Source organism: Balaenoptera ricei, chromosome 1 (assembly GCF_028023285.1).
Source record: "Balaenoptera ricei isolate mBalRic1 chromosome 1, mBalRic1.hap2, whole genome shotgun sequence".
In the NCBI taxonomy this organism is placed as follows: domain Eukaryota; kingdom Metazoa; phylum Chordata; class Mammalia; order Artiodactyla; family Balaenopteridae; genus Balaenoptera; species Balaenoptera ricei.
In genome coordinates, this window is record NC_082639.1 from 130,912,690 (window position 1) to 130,922,378 (window position 9,689).

Below are 9,689 nucleotides of genomic sequence, written 5' to 3' on the forward strand. Positions count from 1 at the left end.
CCAGTACTCACAGTTATTAGATGGTTTTAAAGTATTTTTTTCTCTCAGGCACTTACAATTTCATTCCTCCCCCCCCCAAACAAAAAAGGTAAAATGTATGATACTAATAATAAACATGGAGAACACAAAAAAGTAAAAAGGAGAAAACAAAAATCTACAATCTTACCATCCATAGATAATCATGGAGTTGTTACTATTTCTATCTTGCTTTCCACTCTGCCCCTATGATTTTTTAAAAAATTGTGATTATACATAATTTTGTGCCTTGCTCTGAGAATATAAATGCCATAACCAAAGATTTCTTTAAGATCTTATTGTTGATTAATTTGATTGAAAGCAATAAACAAGATAAAGTAAAATTACAGTACAGCTAATACAAAGTATCCACTACTACTGGTATTTTTTGAAGTAATTCTGGAAGGTTCTTTCAGAGACTGACCCCTTCCTAGTCTACATCCTCATCTACAGCCACAAGGAAAAGAAAAACAATAAAACAGAAAAGGTAAGTTGACATTTTCAATTTCTGTCCTGCCTCGGTATAATGGGATCTTTCCACCTTCACTTCCAGTGAGTAAGTGACCAGTTGCTATGATTGGGAGATTCCATTATGACCCTGAGATGTTGGGAAAAGGGACAAATCACAAATGCCACTCAATAATTCCAATTTTAGCGAGATTTTTATCACCACCCAGGAGATGTCTGAAAATGATCTATGGGTGATTTGAACTGAGCTGGCCAACTCCTATTTCAAAAGAATTGAAAAAGGGGATTTATGATGACACTGTCTGCCTATTTTCCAGACCAATGTTCACAGTATGTTACTGAGAGCAGGCTGGTCCTGCTGCTATTTCATGCCACTGGCAGGCCCTTGCCTTCCACAAGGCAGAATCACTTCATGTTGGAAATTAGCTCACCAACTTGGTTTTGGCAAGGAAGACAGACACATAAATCTGATGTAGTAAAGAATACAGTAATGGGAACTTTTCTTAAAAACAAAGAATATATATTTATTTTTGAAAAGGTATGATTATATACCCATAGCCAACTGGTTATACTAATAAAGACAATCTTCATGCTGATTTCTGGAATGCACGTTGTCCCACCACCCTTTTTCATTTTGTCTGCTCTAACACCTCCTCTTTTATGCTTACAATGGGAACAGACCTATCAAATTAAGCACCACAGGGAAAATTGTTCATCTGGTTCATGAGGATCTGAGGCAGATGGTAAGTTGACCATCTGACAGGCAATGCTGGCTGCTCTTCTGAGATTTATAGTCCAGTTTTACAGTTCAAATTGGATTGGGTAAAGTTTGCATTGAATTCACTTTGGCAATAGGAAAGTGTCCAGACCCATGTTGCTCTGTTTGTGACTTGAGGTCCTCCACGCCACAACCTCACCTTGCAAGTCGACCCCTGATAAGTCAAATGCACAACAGGACTGATGATGGACCCCAGAGACAAGTGTCTCCCCTGTTCCCTTCCCAAGCCAGCAGCATGGACAGTTGGTAAGTTTGTCATTTTCAGGATTGTCACAGAGACACAAATAACAAGTATACGTCTCAGTCTACAAACATAAGTGTGCAAGGAACCTAGCTTTCTTTATTTTCCAAGTTGTTTTCCAAATCTCTACTCAATGGTAATTTCAAGCCTCATTTCACTAGGATCAGGCAATGCATTCTCAATCAATTTGGAGTCTCTTCTTCCCACTGCCATTACCATTCTGGGGTTAAGTCTAATTTCAAGAGATGTGAATAAAGACAGTGCACTGGGGCAAGGACCCATCCAGTCCTTGGCTCACACAACATCCACTGTTCCATGCAGTTGCCATTGGGACATCCCTCAGTTGAGTCCATGTTACTCTCTCCTCTACTTCTGAGCTATGGGATTATACTGCTGCTTTTGTGCCCCACTGGGGGTCCCAGAATTTCTGCTAGGGGCCTAAGCTCTGTCTCCACAGTTTGTTCTTTCTCAGAAGAGCCATCCTCCTGCTCATCTCAGTAGTCAAGACCTAGTTCAAGCTCACTTCCTATAAGAGACCTCTCCTTGTGACTCTAAAGCTCATTTCACCTCTTTTCCCTTTGAGGATCCAATAGCACGCATCTAGCACTTGTCATGCAGAGATTGTCTTGTTTAGCTTTTCATGAGTGTTTGTAGAACTTTTTAGGGATGGACTCCATCACCTTTACCTTCCGATCTGCACTAATATGTCTTTCTCAAATAAATTAGTACTCCATCTTGCAGCTAAGAAGTCTACAAGCTCATGTAGAAGGGTGAGGATGGGAGGCACAGGTAATGGAGAGAAAATGCAGATGCCTATGGTAAGTTATGAAGATTATGCACCAAGTCAAAAACATGCCGTGTATATACTTTATCTTTTACAGTACACTATAATTCAAAGGCAACCTCTTTGTATTAATGATTTTTTTATCTCTACCAGCATACAGCCCAATTGATAGATATATCTGTTATATGCTGACTCTATTCCAAGTACAATGAAGAAATAAAAAGGGAATTAAAAATTAAATAAAAATTCCCACCAAAACAAAATTTCTTCTCAAGATGTTGATTGGGAAACAACATACACAGAAACTGAAACCAAGTGAAACCCTGCGGGGCCTTCCTGGTGACATACATCACCCCCTCTCTTCCGTGATCTCTGCCTCTTGTTTGTAGAAAAGCTTTAGCCTCTGAGGTCTTCCCTGAGTTCCAAAGAACAAATTTAATCAGAGAAGTGAGAAAAATGCAGAAACAAAGAAAAACTATCAAGCAAGACAAAATAATAATAGTTTAGCCATAAAACAAAGTCAAGAACCTTTAGCTCCTCCTCAAAGGCTATAGATAATATTCTGAGTCATATCCTTGAGTTGTTGGGTGGATTTTAAAACCTCACCAGGTGGAAGAAGTTAACTACATGCTGACCATAAGCATACAGACCCCAGACAGGTTGGAACCAGAAGATTGATGATGTTGACTCCCAATATACCACCCGGTTACTTACTAACAACCAATCAGAAGAATGTCCATGAGCCAATCATGTACCCCATGACCCTCTCCCTCATACTGTCTTTAAAAACCCTTCCCTGAAAGCCATTGGGAAGTGTGGGTAATTTGAGCATTAGCTGCCCATTCTCCTTGATTGACCCCATGTTGCAATGAACACTGTACTTTTCTTCACCGCAGCTCGGTGTCAGAAGATTGGCTTTAATGTGAGAGGGCAAGCAGACCCAAGTTTGGTTTGGTAACAAAATGACTAATAGATTAGCTCAAATAATGAATTCCTCTATCACCTGTTTATTAGTAACTCTCAGCAAATTCAGTTCAGTTCAATCACGGTTTGTTTAATTTCTACAAATTGCTGCTGTATGACATAGAGCAGGGGACATAGAGAAAAATAAGATGTGATTATAGGGTTACATTTGATATGACTGCTTGGAATTTCCTAGCAGGTGGGCTTGTTATACAGACATAGATAGAAACACAGATATACAAGAAACTATTATTTTCTTAAATACAATAATCGTTTTTCAAAGAGGTACCCTAGGACTCCAACTTACTCCTAGTTGGAAAAGGGAAAAATACAGGGTATGATGGTTTCAGGTAGAAAGAAAGTGAGCTGCAACCTTCCAAGCCAGGAAGCTCATCAAAAAAAAATCAAAACATACATTATATTAGTTTCAGGTGTGCTAATATAATGTTGTATGTCAATTATACCTCAATTAAAAAAAAAAAAAACTTCTCAAAAACCAAAAACAAAACAGATGCTATTCATCTTGGGTAGTTGACTAAGGACCAATTCTATGCAAATTTTTGTATACAGACCTTTATTGAAATCCAAGAGTTGCTGCTATTTGGATAGCTCTTGCATAGAGTACATATAAATATTATTATCTAAATGGAGACATTTTTGAAAGCAAAAGGGAGCACTACTATTATTAATTACTCTGTGACAACAAGAGGCATAAACCTGGAGTACGGCTACCCTAGTCTTGCAGACTGACAGTCAAAGTGAATAAAAAGAATTTAAGAGCAAACTAAAACATAAAGAGACAACACAGACTCCGGAAACCTCTTCTGAATAGAATATCAAGCCACATCTGACTCAGAAATAGATTCTCCTCCTCTTTGCAGTAAGAGTGAAACAGTCTCCCCAGAATAATCCCACGAACTTTTCTGCCACTTCCAGAGTTCACCTTTTGCAAATTTCCTGAACTGGGGCTTTACTGTTCTCAGATCTGGAGTTATTACAATGTTTACTTGTCTTCGGGCTTGCGGGAAAAGAACTAAACAAAGATGGTGAATCTTAAATGTCAAGAAGATCATATTATTTCAGTGTGTTTGCATGGGACATTGAATTTGTGTGCAATGCTAAGTATTGAATGTATACTTAATAAATTTCCCTATAGGCTATTTTAATAACATTCATGTTATTCCTTTTATAAAGTAGTACACATATACTTATTATAGATCATTTTAAAACTACAAGAAAAATATACAGAAGAAAATTGAATCACCTGTAAACCCAACACCTAGAGAGAAAACATTTTGGTATATTTCTATTTGTGTATTCCAGATAGTTGAGATCATTCCATATAGGTCATTTCTTCTTCCCTTTTCCACCTACTGTTCGACCACTTTAACTTAATTGTTGTGCAGTATTCAATAATGATGCCACTTAGTGTTTATTGATACTGCTATATAGCATATAATTTTACCCATGTCACAGTCTTATGAGGTAAGTGATTTTATTAACCCATTTTGAAGATGAAGAAATTGGGCAAATGTGGGTTAGGGAACTTGCTCAAGGTTTCACCAGAATTAAGTGCAGAATCAGGTTTGAACCAAGTCTGAGTGATCCCAGAGCTCAGCTGCTAACCAGTAGGCTGTGTCCATCAGGTGTTGGTTATGAAAACAGAAAAACAGAAGGTTTTTTCAGTATGAAGGGATTTAATACAGGGAATGTAAGGCTCATACAACCTTGCATACACCTCCCATTGGGAGAGAGCAACAGTCAGGAAGGCCCTAGATCTAGAAATACAGTAGTGATGCCACTATTGTTAATCTCAGCTTCCAGGAGCACTTGAGAGCTGCTGGCAAAAGCCCACATCAGTCATTTGCTGATGCCCACACATGCCTAGAGCTTCTGCCAGAAACAATGGCCCATCCTTTTCTCCTGCCTTGTAAACCTTGGAAAGTGCCATGCCTGGTGATATCCACAAACACCTGCTGCCAAGGAAATCTGTGACATATAGTTTCCAGGCTTTCAGTACCTGTGGTGAAGGGGAAAGCTTAGAATGACAGGGAAGTTACGGAGATGCATAGGTGATATCAAATCCACAGGTTACGAGACAGAGCAGACTTTACTTAATTTTCCCCATCATGGTACATTTATGTTAATGCCTTGGCCTATGACTACAAATGAGACAGTGGTAACTCAGATTTCACTGGCTTGTGTCCCCACCTGCATACATGTTAACCACGCAACCCATTTCAGTTCTCTCTGGGAGCTCAACTGAGCTCACAAATGGTCCTCCCTGCTCTTCACTCCTGGCCCCTTGCTCTGCTTACTGCCTGCACAGCCACTGGAGGGCAGCACGTCCCCACCACCGCTGTGGCTGGTGCCTCTCCCCAAGCTAGGTCTCCTCATCCTCCCACAGCTGCAGACCCTCAGGTTACCAAAGCATGCCTCCAGCCCCACTGTCTTGAACCCAACCAAGGTTGTCCCCCAAGTGATGATGGCTCTGCACTGAGTCCTCCACCTCTTTCCTGAGTACCAGACAGTGTTTTCAAGCCTCTATGTCTCGTTTATGGAAACAGCTTCTTCAGCTTGTGTTGAGTAATCCTTTCTCCCTTGTGGTTGAACTGACCCAAGGGCCTGGGTTGCAGGGAGACACCTCACTGCCTGCTCCATCACTCACCCTAATCTCTTCCCCTCAGTGTACAAGCCAAACTTCCCTCTCAGAAGCTCTTTCCTCAGTGAAAATCAACGCATGCAGAAGACACCAGTTAACTACCAACTCTGACATTTCACGACTCATGTATTTATTGTCTGAACCCTTAGGTTCAGAAACTTTCTCCATACCTAGTGCTATGATGAAAATTTTGGACATGGCTCTTTGTCCAGTGTCTTTCCTTAGAGTAGGTTCTTAAAAATGGAATCACTGCTGTGGACTTGAAACAAACAGACTGACAGATATTTCTCCAGCAAAGATGGGTTTATTTGGGATCAGCAGAGAATTTCAATTCGGGGTCTGCAATTATGAGGAGCAATGTGCAAGTCCCTAGCAAGAAAAGGCAAGGAGGATACTTTTATAGAGAGGAAAAGGAAGTTGGGAGTGCTATAGTAGTCCATAACTTTTCATTGGCTGAGTCCTTGCAGGAAAGGAAGAGGAGTCTTTCTTCTTCCTGTTGGACTGTGCTATGGTTGCAGGACATGAGAGCTCCCCCTTCTGGTCTCCCAACTTTATTTAACTGAGGTCTCTGTTTATTAATTTTTCACACTGTAGAAAAGAGAATAAACATTTTTAAGGTTGTGATACAAATTGTTAGCAAATTGCTTCCATAAAATTTTTACCAATTTATACTTCTACCAGCCAGTAACAGGGCTTCTACTTGAACCCTGGCTCACTGCACCTTCCACTGAATAGTATTTTATCTATCTATCATCTATCTATTTTTCTATCATCTATCTATCTATCTATCTATCTATCATCTATCTATCTATCTATCTATCTATCTATCTATCTATCTGTTATCTATGTAGATATTTGTCCATATACTATATATGTGAAGTATATAATATACTTATATCTATATATCTATGTCTATGTTTATATTTATATAATTTCCCTGAGGCTGCTTTGATCACCATATCAAGTGAATTATGACTCAGTCCTCTCTCTCATATACATCACTGAGACTCTCAAACACCAAACATTCCAAAAATGCAAGGAAAGTAACACCCCCAAGACATTTGTTTAGTCAATGGTAATTGTGACAATTGTAACTGTTGACTGAATGCAAGGTATTCTTCCAGAGGTTGAAGTGGTATATTGCTAAGGAGTAGGTTAAGCTGTGAATGACCAAAAATCCAAAATACAGTGAGTTAAGCTAGATAGATTTTTCCCTCTTTCTCATACCAACAAAATCAGGAGTTAAGCAGGCCATGAATGGTATGAAATCCATTGAACCAGGTTCTATCCGTTTTCCATTCCCAAGTTTGTACCCACATTCCATCCAGCAGGAGGAGAAAAGAGAAGTCATGTTTCTTCTTTCCTGAAGACATTTTGCAGAAGTTGTACATATTACTTCTTCCTACAGCTCATTGCCCAGAAGTGAGTCATAGAGCCAAGTTCAGCTCCAAGGGAGGGTGAGAAATGCAGTCTTTTTTTTTCCATGTCATCATTTTCCAGCTAAAAATCAGAGGAGTTAAGTAAAGAACAGATACCGAGGAACAAATACATTCCTGTCTCAGAGGCATATTAAGTATAATATATGATGTTTGTTATTAAATGACTCACAATTTATTTATCTCCTGGAACGTCTATGTTCCTCCTTTACATAGAAAACACAGTGCTGTGGATAATAGCCTACTGTTTTTGTTTCCTTTAATTATAGTCTGCTTTTCCTTTGACATAGATTATAGTTTTAGAGGTATACTTCAAATTTGTTTTGGACTTCAAAAAGCTGTAACTTCTCATGCTTTGCTCTCGTTCCTAGCCCAGCCTCTCTGTCTGGCCATTAACTGATCTGAGAATAAACACTCAAATGCAGCAGGTGAGTTGTGAGCCTGGAAATTTGCTTCATATCCTTTACTTGAAAAAAGAAAAACAAAAATATACTAAAACATCTGGAAGCAAAGAAAAAAGCTAAGAGAGAAGAAAGACAGCAAGTTTCTGTGATATGCATCTCAAGTTATACTGGATATAGCTTCCATTATCCAAATTAAAAAAACCTAATTTGGACAGGCCAAGGAGCTTTAATGGAAAGAAATATATCAGTAGACTCAGAGCAATTTACAGAGATGGGATTTCATCATAGTACTGTATATATCTTGTGCATCTCATCAAGTGCACAACAGCCCAAAAAAATAGTTTCTTAAATTACTGGTCAAATAAAGACAGTGACACAGATTTTATGGATTAGTGACATTAAATAAAGAACAGAATTAGCTTGAACAATGGATCCCAGAAGTCTTGAGTCTTTTCTTATCACCTATAACCACTTAGCAAATATTTTTTCTGCTGCCTAATTGGTTGGGCTAAATGTCTCTAATTTTGAGTTAATTCCATCTTTATTTCCAGCTTTCCTATCCCTCTCCTGAGCCACATATACATGCAGTGTACTCTACTCAAGAAATACTTTCTAAATGAAGCAATTTGCCTATAGTTGATACTCAGTTCACATACATATGTTGATTGATGGCTTTTGTCTGAGGATTGTATGTGTTGAAAAAAAAAATCTATATACCACTTCACATCTCCTAGGATGGCTATAAAACACACACACACACACACACACACACACACACACAACAAAACAGAAAGTAATCAGTGTTGGTGAGAATGTGGAGAAATTGGGACACTCATATATTGCTAGTAAGAATGCATAATGGAGCAACCCCTGTGGAAAACAGTCTGTTGGCTCCTCAAAGAGCTAAATATAGAATTACCACATCACCCACCAATTGCGCTCTGGAAAAGAACTGAAAACAAGGGCCCAAACAGACACTTGTATACCAGTGTTCATTGCAGCATAATTTATAATAGGTGAAAAATTAAAATAGCTCAAGTGTTCAGTAACATTTGAATGGATATACAAAATGTTATGTGTAATACAATGGAATATTATTCAGCCATATAAAGGAATAATATTCTGATACATTCTACAACATGATAAACCTTGAAAACATTAAGCCAGACACAATAGGACAAATATTATATGAGTTCACTTATACGAAATATCTAGAATAGGAAAATTCATAGAGCCAGAAGGTAAAGCAGAGGTCGACAGGGGCTGAGGGGATGCAGGAATGGGGAGTTATTGCTTTAATGGGTACAGAATTTCTGTTTGGGGTGATGAAAAGTTATGGAAAAAGATAGTGGTAATGGTTCTATGATGTTGTGAGTATAATTAATGCCACTGAATTGAACTCCTAAAATGGTTAAAATTACAAATTTTTAATATATATTTTACCACAATTAAAAAAAAAATCTGTTGCTTTGGTCTTTCACATTAAAATGGTACTACATTTTATAGTTTACAAAAGATTGTCATGATATTTAATCCTCACAGTTCCATGAAGAGGGCAGAATATTTACCATTTCCTGCACCCCTGTCCTACCCCTGCTTTAATGATGATGAACTTGAAGTTTAGAGCAATCATGTGGTAACTTGCAGAGGTAGCTCTCTTACCCAAGTCTCTTCAAGTGCTGATCTCCTAGGGATTCAAACTCTGGGAATTCTTCCATGGCTAGTTGATCTTCAGATTCTTCCAAACTGAGCTGTTGCCATAGACTTTTAGCCTCTGGTTATGACTGGCCTCCAGGCCACCCCTAACTTTGAAGATCTGACCCTCTGACTGAATGATTATTAAAGGAGTGTAAATTCGGTCAAAACCTGCCTGGAAAGGGATTTAATTTATACCTTCAGAAGATGCACAGGAAGAAGATGCACAGAAAATCAAATGGA

At 38.6% G+C, this 9,689-nt stretch overlaps 1 long non-coding RNA gene across 1 annotated transcript; it reads right to left on the minus strand.

The window, feature by feature from the left end:
• Window positions 1-6,232: 6,232 nt before the first annotated feature.
• Window positions 6,233-9,480, minus strand: LOC132373158 (uncharacterized). The gene is made up of 3 exons (XR_009505358.1): window positions 9,414-9,480; window positions 7,229-7,411; window positions 6,233-6,499 (listed from the first exon to the last, which is right to left on the minus strand). It is a non-coding gene; the product is annotated as an uncharacterized LOC132373158 (long non-coding RNA).
• Between the last annotated feature and the right edge of the window lie 209 nt (window positions 9,481-9,689).